Source organism: Ursus maritimus, unplaced genomic scaffold, assembly GCF_017311325.1.
Source record: "Ursus maritimus isolate PB19 unplaced genomic scaffold, ASM1731132v1 scaffold_36, whole genome shotgun sequence".
NCBI classification, from domain to species: Eukaryota; Metazoa; Chordata; class Mammalia; order Carnivora; family Ursidae; genus Ursus; species Ursus maritimus.
In genome coordinates, this window is record NW_024426230.1 from 24,855,928 (window position 1) to 24,873,838 (window position 17,911).

General features: G+C 45.6%; 2 long non-coding RNA genes across 2 annotated transcripts in view; one reads left to right on the forward strand and one right to left on the reverse strand.

Annotated features, from left to right (window-relative positions):
• The window catches only part of LOC103678285, a 43,217-nt gene that overhangs the window by 22,061 nt on the left and 3,245 nt on the right, over positions 1-17,911 (forward strand). The gene's annotated exons all lie outside the window — the stretch shown is intronic.
• LOC121100307 lies at positions 14,445-15,047 on the reverse strand. The gene is made up of 2 exons (XR_005832067.1): positions 14,998-15,047; positions 14,445-14,906 (listed from the first exon to the last, which is right to left on the reverse strand). It is a non-coding gene; the product is annotated as an uncharacterized LOC121100307 (long non-coding RNA).

The following is a 17,911-nucleotide window of genomic DNA, read 5'->3' on the forward strand; positions in this document are numbered from 1 at the left end:
AGTGAGCGGTAACAGGAAAACTGGGCACTAAATGCAGAAGAATATAACTGGGTCACTTTCTTACACTGCACACAAAATTTTTAATGGATGAATGATTTGAACATAAGACCTGAATCCATAAACCTCCAAGAAGACACAGGTACTAACTTTCTCGACGTTGGTTTGGGCAAAGAGTCTTTAGATCAGACACCAAATGCAAAGGCAAAAAAAGCAAAAATAAACAAGTGGAACAACATCAAACTGAAATCTTCCACACGGCAAAAGAAACCATCAAAAACTTAAAAGGCGACTGATCCAATAAGAAAAAATATCTGCAAATCATATGTGTGAGAAGAGGCTAATATCCAAAATACCCAAAACACTCATACAAATCAAAACAAAAAAAAACTGTATAAAAAATGGGGAGAATATGTGAATACTTTCCAAAGATGGCACACAGGTGGCAACAGACAGAAAAAGTTGTTCAACATCACTAATCATCATCAGGGAAACATAAGTCAAAACCATAATCAGCCATCACCTCACAACTGTTGCAACGGCAATCGTCCCAGAGACAGACACCCAGTGTGGTCGGGGGTGTGCAGACAATGGGAACCTGTGCACTGTTGGTGGGAATGGAAATGATGCAGTCACTGTGACAAACGGTATGGAGGTTCCTGAAAAATAAATACAACTACCACACGACCCAGTAATGGCTCTACTGAGTATTGATTTGGAGAGCACAAAAACAGTACCCCAAAAAGACAGATGGACTCCCATGGTCACTGCAGCATTATTCCCAATAAACACACATAGAAACATAGACCTTGGGAGCCTCTTTACCAAGTAACTCAGACACAGAAAGACAAATACCAGATGCTCTCATGATCATTCCACGTGGAATAAAACAAATACTGAATGCACAGACAGGGAGAAGAGATGGGTGGCTGCCCGATGCGGGAACGGGGGGTGAAGGTGGTCAAAGATGCAGTGTCTGAGTGAGAAAATCTGATAGTCATGGAATGTTCTGTGCAGCGTGGTGACTGAAGCTAACCCGGCAGGATGGGGTACAGGTTCCCCTGCTCTTTGAAAGTACAGTGCTCCTAGGAAATGTCACAAGCAGAAATGGTGTAAAGAAGGAATGACCATTAATTTATATGGAAATGAGTGAGCACGCCTAGACTCCAAAAATGACTTCTCTTTTGGCTTTTCCTAGGCCTCGGGACACAACTCCTAACGGATGCTGAAAATAAATGGAGATAAAGCACAGCAGACGCTCACAGACACAATTCAAAGTGCCGGTGGCTGGACGCAGAGAGCGGTTCCCAGGAAGCGGTGGCTAGCTGCACGCGCCTCTGCCTGCCTCCAAAACAGATGCTGAACGCGAGCAAGCCGCTGTTCGACTTTTCACAAGAGGAAAATCCTCCGGTTTCTTCCCATTAGTGAAACCAGGTAATAACGGAGATCTTTCAAAAAGCCGCGTCTTCCCATGAACTTTTAAAAAGTGGGGATACTTGTACTTGAACGTTGCTGAGGGAGTGACATGTGAAAGGTTCCCGGACACAAACCTCAGCAGATCCACCGGAAAGGCACCTCTCAGCATGCGCACACGGACTACCTCCTCCTACCCCCAGAACCCTCCTTTCCTCGGGACAGCCTTACAACAGCTGGGAGTTACCCCAGTTCCTCCCTTTTCTCCCATCCCCGATATCTAAGCCGGCCGGGCAACCGTGAGCTCCGTCTTCAAGACGCACTCCACCATAGGACTAACCGCTCCTTCCGAGCCACCTGTCTGGTCCACACTGGAGCCCATCTCTTGCCTGAGTTCCTGAAAAGCGTCATCACTGACCTCCTTGCCCATCTTCAACCCTCTGTCACCTGTTCTCAACCCTGCAGCCAGGATGGCCCAGGTGGAGACAGGGTCCCATGGGGTCACGGGGCCTGCAATGACTTTCTGTTACACTCTGTCACCTCCCTGAGGTCATGTCCTAAGCTGTCTGTCGTGGCCACAGGGCCTTCTTGTTGCCGGCGCACACCTGGTATGCTCCTGCCCTGGGGCCTTTGCACATGCTTCTTCCTTCAGTTTACAATGGTCTCGATGTGATCTCACTCACCTTCTTTTAGATCTTGACTCAAGTATCACCCCTCCTAGTGAAGTACCACCTGGCCCCTATATGAATAGCGAACACCACCCCACCTCCCCTTCAGCACCCCCCAGCCCTGCCTCCTGCTTTATATTTCCATAAAGCACTTAGAGTTCCACTCCATCTCGGCAGGGAAGAAACTGAGGCACCAACTGATGATTTCACCACCCCACTCCCGCCCGGTGCCGTGCTCCAAATCCCTAGGGAAAAGGTGCCCCAGGGCTCCTGCACAGCCCAGATGCCTGGACAAGGGGGTCCACCCAATCTCCTGCACCTCGAACACCATCAGGAAAGGGAGCTGCATGAGGAATCCACCCGCACACGAAACCTGAAACCAGACACCTTCCTCACGACAGGTGAGCACACACGCTCCTGCCGGAGGTGCTCACCTGAGAAAGTTGAGCAGAGACGCTTCCCAGGGTCCAAATCTCCTCTGGCCAAGGTCCTGGAAACAGACATCTGATCCGACCACCCTGCCAGCCTGGGACCTGCCTCGGTGAGTCCTAAGACCCAGAGATTTTTGCACTCCGGCTCAATCCTTTGTCACGGAGAATCAAACTCCAGCCTCACAAACGTGCTCATCGGGTAGCTCTGAATCTTCTGGGTTGTGTCTACACTGGCCCACACAGGGTTCCATGCAGACCACTCTGCAAATGCCCTAGGGTTGCACTTTCAAGCTGCCCTTAGAAAGGCAGAAACTGGCCCGATCAGGCAGACCAGCCAAGTGACTCGATGTGCTGCAAACTCAGACAACATCCTCCCTGAACACCAACGCTTCTGAGTCCAAGCTTCCGACCTTCGCTCACTGGGCACTGAGCACCGTGTCAGCATGAACACCGCTCTTTCCATTCACTGGCCTCCCAGTCCTTCCGATCAGAAACCAAGCTCCAGTCACCACTCTATTTTCCCTTCAGACAGAGAAGTCAACTGATGGAATAAAACACTCCCTGTGCACAGCACACTTCTATCCACATAGAATTCCTTGGTCTTCCTCATTTGGGCAGCCCTACAAGACCCACACCAGTGAGAGACACCACAAGTTCAATCGTCACGTATATATTTGACCTTGTGTTGTTCCTTGCAGTATTTTTATCTCAAAGTCAATGTCTCTATTGCTTTGTTGAAATATTAATACTAATAATGATAATGATAATAATAATTAATAATAATAATAATAATAATAATGATGATAATGATGATGATGACATGGTCACCTAAGGGTCTGGATCTCCATAGCCAGACAACATGGCTCCGGTCCAGATAAGGATGAAGACAGAACCTCAGCCCATGAAGCAAACCCCACACCCTCAGGGATCCCGACACGCCTCAGGGGGAAGAGTTCCTTTGCTACATGGAGTTGTCTGAGTCCAAAGGATACAGGCAACCCCCAGCATTCATTCTATTTTCTTCATCGATTCCCCAGCTCAAGTCACAAGTGACTCACAAGGTCAAGCTTCCAGAGCCCAGGATGGGCCTCCAGGTAAGCAGCACCCCCCCCCGCCACCCCTGCCCCGGGTAGGCTGACAGGAGGCTCCATTTCCTTTGGGAGCACAATGTGGCACTCCCCAAGCTCCTAAAGAACGTACACTCCTTCTCCCTTTCTCCCTCTCACAAAGGCCACCAAACCCTGTGACAGCTCTGAGGCTGTTTCACTTTAACAAATAATTTCTAATATCGGAATGTGGCTCGCAGAAGAGAAAAACATGAACACCCAGAAAGGATTCCTTTACTATTTCAGAAGACTCTTTTCCCATTGTTTAATTAAACCTGGAAATAAAAACGCACAGATAGCTCCTTCCACTAGCAGGTCCAATTCACTTCACCAATCGGAAGTAGAGCAGGAAATAAAAGAGTAACAGATGTTCTGAGGACCCACCATGTCCATCACCTCAGGTTTGAAACTTCTCACGCATGCAAGGAAAGAAGCACCACCAAACATCTCAGCCTGGCAACTCTGACAGTCTGAATTGGAGTGACAGGGACAGACGATGAGGCTGTGTGTGTTTGGTGAGGATGGTGGCCCAGAAGAAGGTACATGGCCAGCTCTCCACCTGTGCCTCACCTGTCCTCAGACAGGAACTTGCACACGGCCCTCACCTGTCACAACTCTCACACAGGAGACCCACAGCCACCCCTGGAGCCCGCCCTGCCCACGCTGTGCTGCAGAATGCACTCAGCTCTCCTCTGGGACCCCTGTCACCTCTACCCAGACCTGGAACTCCCCCGTCTCCTGCAAAGCTCCAGGATTCCCCCTCTTCTTCCAAAATCACACTGGCTCAAGGCTTTCACGAGAAAGCTACAAAGCTAACTAATGAAAGGTTCACACCTACTTTCCCCTTCTGTTGCATTTCTCTGCACCTTCCTTCCTACCTGTGCAAACTGGTACATATCAGTGGAGCATAAACATGCTCTGAGATCTGGATCTTTCATTGAAGCTTTCCAAGGACTCCTCATGCGATAAGAAACTAGCATATCCTACAACAGGGTGTTTTACAACTATCATCTATAGAATAGTACAGCCCAAATCACTACATTTTTACCTCACTCTTCATGAAGCAGAACACTCTCTTTTTCTTTTTGTCTTCTACTTAAATTCCAGTTAGTTCACATGCCATGTAATATTCGCTTCAGGTGTAAGATTTAGATATTCCTCATCTGCATATAATACCCGGTGCTCATCACAAGTGCCCTCCTTAATACCCTGCACCCATTTAACTCTTCCCCCCATGCCCCTGCCCTGCAGCAACCCTCAGTTTGTTCTCCAAGGTTGAGTCTGTTTTCTTGTTTGCCTCTCTCATTCCCCCCCTCCAACTCTGTTCATCTGTTTTCTTTCTGAAATTCCAAATGAGTGAGATCATAGGATATTTGTCTTTCCTCACTAATGTTGCTTAGCTTAGTACACTCTAGATCCATCCACATCCTTGTAAATGGTAAGATTTCATTCTTTTTGAAGCTGGGTCATATTCCATTATATATATATGTATCCCACATCTGCTATATCCATTCATCAGTGCATGGACTTTGGGATTCTCTCCATAGTTTGGCTACTGTGGACATTGCTGCTATAAACATCATGGTGCATGTTCCCCCTTCGAATCTGCATTTTTGTATCCTCTGGGTAAATACCTAGGAGAGCAATTGCTGGATCATATGGTTGTTCAATGTTTAACTTTTTGAGGAACCCCCACACTGTTTTCCAGAATGGCTGCACCAGTTTGCATTCCCACCAACAGGATGGGAGGGTTCCCCTTTAAGCAGAACATTATCTGCCAGCAATTTCATAAGAGGAAACAAAAATTCTGTGAGATACACCCAGGGTCAGGTAAGCAGTTGCAGAATTCACCCGAGGGCTCCTGATGCCAAGCCCCTTGAAGCCACCAGCATGCCTCTATCCAAACGAATTCCCAGACTCTCCTTCTGACTCCATCACCAAAGAAACTACAGAGAGAATACGGCACCTCAAAACATCGAGATAATACCTTTAGTAAAACTAGAAAGTCAAGCTCAACTTTTAAACAGGAAAAGGCTGCTTTGAATAATTTTGAATTTTCCCTCCACCCTAATTTTAACTCTTCTGATAAAAAGACTAATCAATGATGAAACATCACCTTTGTCAAATGACATCATCCAAGTCTGTATCTGATGAAAAAAAAGCCACCTAACTCAAGATGCTGGCCACTCAACCATATCCTAGGCACAAATGAATAACGCTATTAGATGAAGGAACCAATTAGATGTTACAACCATGCACAGAGTGAATCTCACCTTCCCTTTCTAATAAAAGAGGGTTCCTAGGAAACAGATGTTCAAAATACATTTGTAAGCAATAAATGGACAGAGAAATTGTGATCCCCTGCGAAGTTCTACATGTAGGGAAACTATGTACCTCTTGCATCTAATCCAGAATGCTGACAGCTACTTAAGTTTTACTTTGTGGCTCAACTAGAGAAAAGCCCAGGTTTTGGGATAATGAGAGGTTTTACCTCCAGCCCTGACATAGTTAGGACATTTTGCCAAACATACCTGTGCTTTCTCTGAACACTGGCGTCCTGTGACAAGCTGCCTCACTGACTCAGATGCTGATGTTCAAAACCTCGGGTGTCTTGGAGCCAGAGCAGAGAAGTGCTGTCAGCTGGGGAGAAGAAGGCACCTCTGACCTAAAAAGCCTGCACACCTGCTTCGGTTTCTGGGAGAAGGGGCAACACATACTTGTTGTTTAGCAAAGTAATTATCTTCATTCTAAATAGACCAATGACCTTGCCTTTTCTGGAGGGCGAATTACTCCCTTCTCTAAAGAAACCCCACCCGTCTGTTCCAAATGCAACTAGAGTGGGGTCTGGTTACGCCCGCCTCCAGGCCCCCACCTGGGAGGATTTTCCAGCATGATTCTAACAGCCAATTACCACTAACCAAGTACACGGGCATATGTGCTGAAGTTGGGGGACAGCTCTGGAGGCTTGTTACACACCACACGCATGCCTGGGGGAACAGGGAACACCCTGCTGAACTCGGGTACTGCTCAAGGTCCATCACCTGCATTGTGTCAGGGAACCGGGGACACCCCACTGATGATGGGGACTGTATGCGGCCCTTACCCGCACTCTCTCCCGGGAACACGGAAACCCTGACATCTCTGCAACCCATCCCACAAAGCTCAGGTGAGCGGGCGCCTCTGGAGTTCACGGGTCTGGGGAATACGGCCAGTTGGACGGACATCAGGCAGAGGAGACTTTAAAGGGAAAAAGAAAACCTCACCTGAGTCCCCACGATGAACCCCTCTCCACGCCCTTCCAGAACCCCGCCTCCACCTGGGGCGCACCCTACCCCTACTCCCCACCCCGTGCGCACACAGCGCTCACCACCAAAGCCTGAACTGCGCGGGGCAACTCTCACCCAGTGCCCCTTCTTCTGCCCCAGGTCTGCAACCACCTGCAACTCCAGTACCGCCCACAGAGATGTAGCTCCACCCCCACACGGTGATTGGTCGGGGAGGGTGGTGCCCCAGCCCCTGGATGCCGTGGGCAACCCGCCCCACAGCCAGCAACCCTGAAGGTCAGGGGGGTCCAAGAGGCGCCTCCTTACCCAACACCTGGCGCAGCTGTGGGCCGGGCCCCATACACACACCTGGCCCCTTCTGGGGACCCCCAGCTGCAGACCACCTCTCAGAGCCCTGCCCCTTCCCTTTCTGCACCAGCCCTCCTGCTGGGGTGTGCCTGGTTCCTGCAAGGTCAGCTGCTCTCAGACCCTCCAAGGATTGGGCTTTTAGGAAATGCAGTGGTTTCACACATTTCCAAGGCAACTTAAGACCCAAAAGGGAATGTTCTAATTGGGGAAGAGGGCCACCTTCTGGTCTCACCCATGAAGTGGATAGTGCTTCTCAGACCTTCAAAGCATCCTTCTAGGATGAGCCCATTTATGCTGGTATCTATATACACATGCTTGGTTCTGCAGGAAAACATCCAGGATAGAGAACAGCTGCCCTTCTGTGCTTTTGCTGTTGTGAACCAGAAACATTTATTTTTCACTTAAATAGAAAACAGTGTTATTGTCGGCACTACATGAACGACCTTTTTAAAACATTTTAGAGAGAAAGGAAGAGCTTTATTCAAACCCAAGTCAGAACAGCTGCCTGGGAGACACAATCTTCCCAAAGAAGGGAGTGCTCCGGGGAAGGAACACTTGGGGCAGGGTTATATATTTGTTCTGTTTTGTGTTACATACAGAGTTACACGCCACAATGAGGAAGAAGATTCCAGAAAGTGACAGACTTTTTCTTATGTTTTCAGAATGTGCAAGTCAGTATGACATTAATCTTAAGGGAGTCAGAGAGGTTCTTTATTTTTTCTTATCTTTATGTTGGCATTTTTGGTTATTTTTTTCTTCTCGAAGCAGATGTCCAACGTGTGCTTGGGGCAGAAATAGGGCCCACGCTTTGAGGTTTTGCCCAGTTATTTTGAGCCGGGTAAAATGTTAAAGGATAGCTTCCCTGGGAGCCCAGGATCAGGGCCCACAGATGATATAAGATAAAAATTACTTTTATCATTATAATTACTACTAAATGGAGGAATTTGAGACAAATCACCTTTCACAAGAGTACCAAGAAATCAAAATGATGCCTACAAAAAGGCTACCTGCTCCATGGTCAGCACAGGTAACAGAAGTGTTCACAGTCTCTGGACACCTGCCCTTCTCCTGCCCAAATCTCTGAAGCACACAATCATTTACAGTCAGAATTTTAGAACTGCTAGACACCTTAGAGAGGTCTGGCACCATTCCCTTGGACTGCAGAGTAAAACAGAGTAGCTCATTGTCACAAACTAACTTAAACATGAAGTGCCCCCTGGAGGCACTAAGTTCTTTCTCTGCAAATGTTGACTAATCTAAGTCACATCATACCATATAAACACTGCGATGGCTGGGAAGTAAATAATCACAGGTAAGGGAATATTTTAGCCATGTTTATAAGCATTGGCTCACTTTGTAGAAGAGGCTGAGATGACTGTTTTTAAATACTATTTCAGACCTGTCCTACAGCACACTCTGAACATACCAGAGCCTGAATCAACTAAAAGATAGTTCCTTTCTCAGTAACTTTATCACCAGAAAATATTATACTGTCTCTATTCCTAGGGATCTTTGAGTATCTCACCTGGAGGTCCTCCACCTCTGAGATACCCTCTTCATGATCACCATGGGCAGAGGTGAAAAGGCCAGCTGAATTCGTCTCCCAGTTGGCCACATGACAAGAAAATCCCATACTTGATAGGTTTCCCCAGACTGAGAAGACCAGAGATAAGATGGAAATAGTATGCTGTATGGGAATAACAAGGGATTATCAATTTGGGATCCCACTTAGGTTTCTGACACTAAAATCCTCTGTGGCTCGTATTGTCTGAGTCCCCGTCTAACCATCTGAAAATGGGCCTAATAATATCTACATCCTAGTTGAGAAGTTTAAGAGGGAGAATGCTGCAAAGAGCCAGTATGATGTCTCTCAAGAACAGGTGCCCAGGAAGCCATAATTGCTATTGGGTCTATTTCTTCCAGAAGAAAGAACACAATGTTGAACTTATATTTCAATAGATGACTCACCAGATGATTTTCAAACCTGAAGGAAGGCCAAGAAGCCTTGTGTCATATTTCACTCAGAAATCATGTTGTTGGACTGGTGAGGATGATACGATAGCAACATCATCACTAAGAGTGGGGAGCTTCTAATTTCCATACGGCCATGTTGACCCCTTAGCTCAGGGCCACCAGAAAGGACAGCTGGGGGGGGACCATAGGCCAAGTCTGCCAGGTGTGGCTGGGGCAGGCAGAACTCTGGCTTAAGGCTCAACTCCTGTCTAAGTTATTGTAATGCTCTTCACAAATAAAGTGCCATTGTGTGTGAGCCCTGATGTAGAAAAGGTTGAGAATTTCCATTGAGATTCCCTCTCTGACCTTTAGGATATGCAGCAAAGTTACATTTAATTTGTAAACATGCAGGGACTTCCTGGTTTTCTTTTCATTATGACTATGGCTCAATTCCCCTGTGGTCTAAGAATAGAATCTAGTTAATTTCGGGGTTTAAAATTAGTAGACTTGATTCATAGCCTAACTTATTGTCTATTTGGGTAAAGAGGCTATGACCACTTGAAAATATTGTATTCTGTACTTATTAGGTAATGTTCCATATAGGTCAATTAGGTCACATTTTAAGTACCAACGTTTGGGCCTGCTTTTTCTATCAGATATTGAGAAAGGTATATTAAAATCTTCAAACAATGCTGCTCTATTCAACATTGCATTGGAGAATCTACCCAGTGTTGTAAGGCAAGAGAAACAGAAAGTATAAGAATTGAGGGGATAATTGTGACTATTCACAGATAGCCAGGATGGTGTACATAGAAAATCCAAAATATTCTGTAAATGCCCTATTAGAGTTAAAAATGGAATTTAGAAATTTGAGATGGATTGTAGCTTCACATTGGACAGTTTCTGGAAGAAAATGTAGAACATGTCAATCTTGGGGTAGGACACAGGGTGCACTAACCATTTAAAAGAATTCAGTGGGACTTCATAAAAATGGGACATTTCTCCTTATCTTAGACCATTAAGAAATGAAAAGGTGAAACGCAGGCAGGGAAGTAAAGATTTGCAATACACACGCTAACAAAGACTTGTCAATAAAGACCTTTACCATCGACCATAAAAAGACAGCGTCCATTTAAAAACAAATACTTCACAAAGATTTTCTGATGGCCAATAAGAACAGGAAATGGTGCTCAACAGGAGCTTCCAGGCCTTTTCTAAGACAAAAACATACACACAAACCAGTATTCCTCATATAGATGACATCCTTATTACTGAGGACAATTTGGAGAACAGACGAGCATCCAAGTAAAGTGGATGAAATTTCTTACACTCAGAGGATGGACAATTGACCTAAGTTAGGCTGAGGACCTCAAACTACAGTACAATTTCTAGGCATAATTTCATCCTCTGAAGGCAGACAACTATCAGACCACATCATATACCACATAGATTGCTTACCAACCCCTACCATAAAGGAAGATCAGAAACAGATAGGACTGGTAGAAAGAGCAGAAATCACATGTGGGGATTATCCCGAAACACACTGATCACATAACTAGTGTGGGTGGAAGTGTCGGAAACTGACATGGACAGAGACCCACGAGGTACTTCTTTGGGAAATGGTGTCTGAAATCTTCACATTGTACTTTGAAGCAATAGGGCTCACAGCAGCTACCCTAGGGTTTGCTCACAAGGGCTTGCAACACCATCGCTGAGGACTGAAAACCTTCAAGACCTCAAAGCTGTCTGATTGACTATTGGACTAAGAAATTCCCATGTTCTGAGAACAGATACCAACTAATTGAAAGGTGGTTCACCTGGCCTCTCCCTTTCAGAGGCCCTACAAGAAGCTGAACCATTCACTGAAAATCACTACACACACACACAAACCCGTCATTTGTCTACTTCGCCAATTACTTAAACATTCAGGATTCTTCCTACTGTTTATTTTTTCAGATTGATATTTGTACTCACATGAAATGTCATCATTTCTAATTAACACTGATTCAAAAATAGAGATGCATTGACACGATATTCACAAAATGGAACTTCACTGTTGTAATTTTCAATATAGTGTTTTTTAAAGTTCATACATATTTTAGGTTTTTGGTAACTCACAGGAGAAAATCAGCATTGAAAACTCTAAATACTGACAATGAGTTTTAAGCCTAGAGAACAAAAATTGTCCAATTTCACAGATAATAAGGAACCAAAGGGAAAGCATGGAAGTTGTGAAGTCTAATAATTTTACACATATGCATCCTCTATTATTCTACTACTGCGGGCATGTTTATTACCACTTATACATGCATAAATTGCCTTCCACATGCACCTGCACAGGTAATGAATTACTACAGTAGAATAAAATATCTGGAAACTACTTACGGCATCTGTACGAGCAATTAGGTTTTGTTCTTATGTTTGATTAATCTCTCACTGTCTGTCCCTTTTTAGACAATGGACCATAAACAGAAGGGGGAATGAACCATGAGAGACTATTGACTCTGGGAAATAAACTGGAGGACTTCTAGAGGGGAGGGGGTGGGGGATTGGGATAGGCTGGTGATGAGTATTAAGGAGGGCACATATTGCATGGAGCACTGGGTGTTATACCCAAATAATGACTCATGGAACACTACATCAAAAACTAAAAGGATGTACTGTATGGGGACTAACATAACATAATAAAAATTATTATTAGAAAAATAAAAATAAAGTTTTAAAACCAATACAGCTTTTCCATTCAAGAACAATCACAATTGAGAAGACACTAACTTCCAATTCCTAAAGCAACACACGGACTGAGTTCCAGCCACCCTTTATTCACATTCTGTGGGCTCTAAGCTATTTCCCCCCTACCTCCTTTCGAGCAGGGAGCTCAATGCCGGGCTTGATCCCAGAATCCTGGGATCATTATTCGAGCTGAAGGCAGATGCTTAACTGGATGAGCCACCCAGAAGCCCCACCCATGTTTCTCTTAAGCAAAGGACACTTTCTCATGATGACTTTCACATGACTTCACATGGTACCAGAGATCTGCACTTGCCTCCAGGAGGTTGGAGATGAAGGCAATTGCAAACTCTCATGGTGGTTTCCTAGATACAATGACCTGCCTGGTGACAGTGAGCCCCTATGAGCCCATTTGCTGGGGCTGTGACCTCAGGCTGTGGCTGGGCTGGCACAGAGAACCAAATCCATTTCCTGGCTGATGTCTCTGGGGAACAGATGCCCCACACTGTGAATGGTGTCCCTGCTACAGCTGTCCAGAGATGGCCATCCTCAGGGAGAATGAGGATCAAGGATGTAAGCCAGAGGAGACCTCATCTGTCTCTTTTATCTTTTCATATTGTGGACAGTGGACAACTAGCTGCCTACAAGTCCCCAGCTAACTTAGTCTCAGCTGTGAACGACCCAGAGGTTTTACAGAACACTTAAGATTTTGTCCTCACAAGTGCACAAATATTTACATATAGATAAGTAAGAGTGCAATCGGTTCCTTAATTTTAAATGTAAATATGTGAATAAATTCTTATTTCTAAAAAAGATTTATTTATTTTAGAGAGAAGAGAGAGAGAGAGCACAAGCAGGAGGGGCAGGAAGAGGGAGGGAGAATCTCAAGCTGCACTGAGCACCCAGACCTAAGCAGGGCTCGATCTCATGACCCTGAGATCATGACCTGAGGTGAAACCAGGAGAGGGATACTTAACCGACTACACCACCCAGTTGACCTAATGAATTCTTAATTTCATTCATAACCAACTGCTATGGGATCACAGAGCTAATAATTAGGCACATTCTAATCTTTAGCATGAATACAGAGGAAGACAACCAAATTCTACCAAACTTCTAATGTGGTGAACGGTGACAAAAATCTCAAATCCTCTAAAACGCTCCTCAGGTTATATCCATAGGTTTTAATGATGTGCTCAAACAATTTCAAAAATTATCTCTTTTTAATAAAACATACATGGTTTACTTAAAGTCAACTAGCCTTTGCATTTAAGCTCCAAATGGTTTTGTCCTTACCAGGATAGTTAAAATCATCACTACCGAAAAATGGAAGGAAGTTGTTGGGTGGTTGTAGCCGTTTCTCATAGATTGGTAAGTTCCGGCTTCATTTATCATATTTAGCCTGAAGAGATCACCTACTTCCTGCTACACACCTTCTTCCATTTGAATTTTCTCAGTTATTCCCATACCAGTTAGATTCCATCCTGAGAGTTACAGGGAGAACTGGCAAAGACACTGGACTCTGGGTGTCCCGAAGAGAGAGGGAATGAGCTGCTACTAACACTTTGCATCCAGGCCACGTGCCCTGCTGCCGCCTTACACTGAAACAATATTTCTCACACAGAAGTGCTGAGGAAATGATGCAAGTTACAAAGGACTAGATCTTCCTACATAAGTTCAAACACAGGACAAACAAATAGTTGTTTATGAACTCAAATATGGGTGATAAGGCTAGAGTTACAGTCAAAAATTATAGTCACAACTAAAAATGATATCAAAATGCAGATTATAACAAAGTCACCATCAAAGGGAAGAGAAAGATATGGAGTTGGATAGAGGCCATCTGAGGTTCTATCCAGGTTCCTTAACAAGGGTGTCAATATATTGGCCCTTCACTTTTTTATGATTCTTTATTATTTTTTCTCAAGAAATACATTTATTTAGATTCTCTTGGTCACACACAGATATGAATATGTCTAATGAATATCACATTATACATCACATCACTGTCATTTATGTGTCTACAGCTGGAAAAACCCAGTACATTGGTTTTACATAGTCTTAGTAGACAGTCCAGCTTAGGTCCTCAGTGAAAGCTTGTTGAGTGAAATAACAGCACTGTCAAATGATTGTCTAGTCCATATTTAAACCTGCAATCTCTGATAAATCTACAGATCCCTTCATGATGTTGAATGTTCTCCATCGTGGTGTTACAGGATCTGTGTCCCCTCAGTGCCCGGGTTCTTGGTCATGCTGCTTCCAAGAATGAAGAGGTAGACAAGACGAAGGGTGGTGGGCATCAAAGCAAAGTTTATTGAGCAAGAGTACAAAGCTCCCAGAGAGGGAGCTGGACTCAAGTGGGTTGCACCCAGAGTTTCTAAGTTTAGGGGCTTTTATAAGCTCTTTTGTGGAACTTTCTTAAGCGAGCAGGGTGTGCTGAGTTGTGCCAATCAGGGCTTTGGTCACATATCTGTCTCCCTATTAGGTTCATGTCCACATGCTGATGGGTTTTTATTTTCTGACATCTGTGGGCTTAGATCTTAACTGCCCCTTGTCCGTGATATGGACAAATGCTTTTGTGGTTAATTGTCTTATTTTAGGGCTTTGTGCAGAAGTCATTCCTGCAAAGGCTGCAGAGCAGAATGTCAGGGTTGTCCTAAGCTGCAGAATAGGATATCAGTGCTATTTTATTTTAACTGTCCTGACTCCATATTTTCTTGTTGGGGACCCTGACCCTGACTACCTAACTGTCCAACTAACTCCTAACTTTCCCCCTCTGAAGAAGTGACCCTAACTGCCGGTAGGGAAAGGGGGTGATGACTGGTCTAACCGATTCCTGCTGGTTGGGGGCCTTGTTGAAGAATGGCAGTCAGGGTTTCATCCACAGAGGTCTGTCCAAATGTGCTCGGTAGAAGTCGGTAGGGGCTGTCTCCATTTGTGGCTGCATAGACAGGACCATCTGTAGCCTGATGGACTCTAAACAGAAGAGACAAACAGATAATGGGCATTTAGAATACAAAGTGTGGAAAGGAATAGAAGGGGAGATGACTAATAGTGGGGCTCTTACACCAACAACACAAGTCAGGTGGTCTCTCATTTGGATTCCTCAGAACCTAGCTGGCCCAAAATAGACGAATTTCCTCTTTGTGCATGTCTCTTGCAACATGTGTAAAAGGCATCAATAAGTAGATGTTAGCTAGAATAAGTATCCAAAGTGCAGCACATCCTAACCCCCAAATTCAGTGGCTGTGACCTTTACATGGTACAAGGGACTCTAAACATAACAGTAGAGAGGGAGAAGCAAGATGGTGGAAGAGTAGGGGACCCGCTTTCATCTGGTCACTTGAATTTAGCTTGATATCTATCAAATCATTCTGAATACCCAGACAAATCAGCCTGAGAGGGTAAGAAAATATGTCTGGATCTCTACAAGCAGAAAAGCGACTGGTTTTTTGCGTAAGGTAGGATGTGCAGAGGCATGAATCTGTGGGGAGATATTGGAAGATAAACAGAAGGGGGAGGGAGTCTCCATCAGCTGGCTACCAAAAAGTGATATAACAATAGAGAGCAAAATGAAAACCCTTAGAAATCTGTCTCGTGAGAAATATCCCTTCCTGAAAGGGGGCCTCAGGGATGAAAAGGGCAGAATTCTAGGTGGGTCATTGTGGTCTCAGGATCCCAGGAGACAGAAAGAACAGGGGTACCTGAACCAATACAGTGCCCAAGAAGGAGCAAAGAAACTGGTTGTGGTCAGTAAGCCCAGAAGGGACTCTCAGCTCTGGTCACCATAAACCTCTAAGATGGGCTAGTATGGAGACTGCTCTCTGCCTGACTCTTCCTGTAAAGGACTGGAACTTGCGGTGTTACCGCCTCTGGGAGGGGCAAAAAGTCTCGGAGCAGGGTGAGCACAGGAGCCCACAACCACTCACAGTCCCAAAGACACAAAGTGCAGTGATGGTCACGGGTCCCTGGGACTCCCCGCTGGGGAAAGACTGCAGACACAAAAACTCACGGAGTCTGAGAACTTTGGTGCACACAGAAGTGGGAGACCCTTTCACCTGGAGGGTTTATTGAAGAGGAGGGACAGGATCTTGCGGCTCTGGGCCAGAGATTCAGGCACAGCTCGTTTTTTTTTTTTTTTTAGACCCTCAGAATGGTGGAAAGCTTCCAGGGAACAAAAGCCACATAGACGACCAGCTTCACCTGAGCCCATCCTGACAAGGGGTGGGGCAACTCAGCTGAGGCACAGCAGGCCCTCCCCCAGAAGGTGGCCTGATGAAACAAAACAATCATGACCTGATTTAAAAATGGACAAAGGGGAGAGGAGTTAAGATGGCGGAGGAGTAGGATCCCTTTTCAGCTGGTCCCCTGAGTCGTAGGAGCTGGATAGGTACCAGACCATCCTGAACACTCACAGAATCAGCCTGAGATGCAGGAAGATACATCTGATTCTATAAAATTGAACATCTCAGCGATTATATTGAGGTACAAAGGGGGAACCATGAAGCCACGCACAGATATCGGAAGATAAACAGAAAGGGGCAGGGGCTGCCGCGTCTTTCAGGCCGCCGGAAGCGGTAATCCACCTGCATCTCGGGGACTGGCACTCCACAGAGAGCAGACTGAGACTGTGAGCTGGGGGAACGCGTGACCAGTCTTGAAAACCGGAGCTCCGGGAGTGCGTGCGAACCACACTGAGATGGAGCCCGAATCGCTGGGCGCTGGTGGTGTTAGAAACGCCAAAGCGACAGAGACACACCAGCCCTGGAAGTGAGGGCAGGGATGCCGGGTGTGGGACGCACATCCTGGGACACTGAGGGGTTGAGCAGCACCAACAGAAACAGAGTTAAAGTGGCCAGAAACGATAGGTGGAGAGCGAACCGCGATCCTCGTCTGGAGACAGAGGCTGAGATTCGGGCACTGCTGTTCTGACTCAGAAGAGGCACAGCAAAACCACCAGGGAAACCTGCCAGAGAACAAAAGCCTGGAAACAGCTCACAGTGTGCCCATCCCTACTCTTCCCTCGCAGGGGAGGCGGAGAATCACCCAAACAGGGGCCGCTGAGATCGGCGCGCAGGCCCCTCTCCCAGAAGGCAGGCTGAAAAATTCAAGAAGCCCACATCCCTAAGGTCCCTATAAAACAAGGGCACACAGCCTGGGTCCTGGTCAATAATTTGGGCTCTGGGCAACCTCTCGTCAACCTCTCCTCATCAGAATGACAAGAAGGAGAAATCCCCCCAGCAAAGAAAAGACAATGAGTCTGGTGGCCCTGCAACTAGGAACTAATGGATATAGATATAACCAAATTATCAGAATGGAGTTCAGAGGTAACAATGGTCAAGACGATGTGTAGGCTTGAAAAAAATATTAACGAAAATGTTAATGAGAATATAGAATCTCTAAGGGCGGAAATGAGAGCGAATCTGGCAAAAATTAAAAATTCTATGAATCAGGGGCACCTGGGTAGCACAGTCGTTAGCCGCTCTGCCTTCGGCCAGGGCGTGATCCCGGCGTTCCGGGATCGAGTCCCACATCGGGGCTCCTCTGCTATGAGCCTGCTTCTTCCTCTCCCACTCCCCCTGCTGTGTCCCTCGCTGGCTGTCTCTCTGTCACATAAATAAATAAAATCTTAAAAAAATTTATGAATCAAATGCAGTCAAAACTAGATGTTCTGACGGCCAGGGTGAAGAGGGAGAAGAACGATGGCAAATTGAGGATGGGTTAGTAGAAAAGAAAGCTAACACAGAAACTGGGCTCAAAAAAATCCAATCTCAAGAATGTAGGTTACGGGAGATTACTGACTTAATGAAATGTTCCAATGTCAGAATCATTGGCATCCCCGAGGAGTGTAGAAAACAGAGGTCTAGAAGAGATATTTGAACAAATTGTAGTGACAAACTTCTAATCTAGCAAGGAAACAAGCATTCGTGGTCCAAGAAGCAGAGTGGACCCTCCCAAGCTCAACCATGAAAAAAGTACGC